The sequence below is a fragment of the Echinops telfairi genome, unplaced genomic scaffold (genome assembly GCF_000313985.2).
Source record: "Echinops telfairi isolate 266 unplaced genomic scaffold, ASM31398v2 ScPeMD7_17;HRSCAF=63, whole genome shotgun sequence".
Taxonomy (NCBI): domain Eukaryota; kingdom Metazoa; phylum Chordata; class Mammalia; order Afrosoricida; family Tenrecidae; genus Echinops; species Echinops telfairi.
Window position 1 is genome coordinate 6,223,011 of NW_022103914.1, and position 1,442 is coordinate 6,224,452.

Below are 1,442 nucleotides of genomic sequence, written 5' to 3' on the forward strand. Positions count from 1 at the left end.
CATTAGATCCACTAGACTTTGCACCCAACAGCCTGTGATATTCCAACATTCTGAGTCATTGCTTGTGATTGTGAGTCTGAAGCAGGATTTATGGACTATTATCAGACGTATGGACTTGAGTTGGACTGGGCTGGGATATTTTCTCCATATAGAATTACTTCTTGATGTAAAGCTCTTTCTTGGGCAAATATAGTGTCACTGGATTTGTTTCTCTATTCAACCCGGCCTAATACAACCACTCTTATTCAACATGTGCTGGAAGTCCTAGCCAGAAAAGTTAGACAATGGAAAGATATCAAAGGACTCCAAGTGGGCAAAGAAGTGGAACTCTCACTATTTGCAGATGATATGAAGAAACCCAAAAGACTCAACCAAAAAGATTGTTTCAAACTATTGAAATATTTGGCAACATGGCAGGATACAACATTAACAAACAGAAATCAATCTGATTCCTACATATTAATGAAGAGAGCTCTGAAAAAGACAACAAGAAAACAATAGCATTTACAATACCACATAATAATGAAATACCTAGAGATAAAGCTAGCCAAATAACAAAAGTTGTGTACAAAGGAAACAATAGAACTGTGTTGCAAGAAAGTATAAGAGATCTACACAAATAGGAGAATATATTATGTCCACTGACAAGAAGGCTTAATATTGTGAGAATGTCAACACTACCAAAAGCAATCTATAAATGCAACACAATTATGATCTAAATCCCAACTGGATTCTTTAAAGAAATGGAAAAAAACTAATCACTAACTGCATATTGAAGAGACCTAGAATAAGCAAAGGACTCAAGAAGAAACAAGTAGGAGACCTTGTGTTACCTGACCTCCAAGTGTATTATACAGCCAGGGGAATCCAAATACCCTGATACTGATAAAATGATAGATGAATAGACTAATGGAACACAATAGAAAACCTGAAAGGAAATTCATTCACCCACGGACAAGGAATATTATTTTTGACATCAGGTGGATCTTGACTCAAATAGGGAATACCAGGAAAAAAATATTTACTTGTGTTTTATTGCTAATGCAAAGGCATACGATTGTGTGGATCATTACACAAACAAACAAAAACAACTATATAGCATTAAACAGAATGAGAATTCCAGAACACGTAATTATGTTCATGAAGAACCTATACATGCATCAAGAGGCAGTCATTTGACCAGAATAAGGAAATACTACATGGCTCAAATTCAGGAAAGTGTTGTATTCTCTCACCATATTTATTAATATATATGCTCAACAAATCATCCGAGAAGTTGGACTATGAGGTTGTACCCCCCAAAATGGAAAAAAGCTCCGCTGAGCAAGGGCTTTTGTTGTAAGCATTTTCCCTGCTAGATGAGCAAGCAGCAACTTGTTCTGAGTTAGTGCACCCAGTGGCATCACCTGGGTAGGTTCTCTCTGGCCACAGTGAATTTTTTC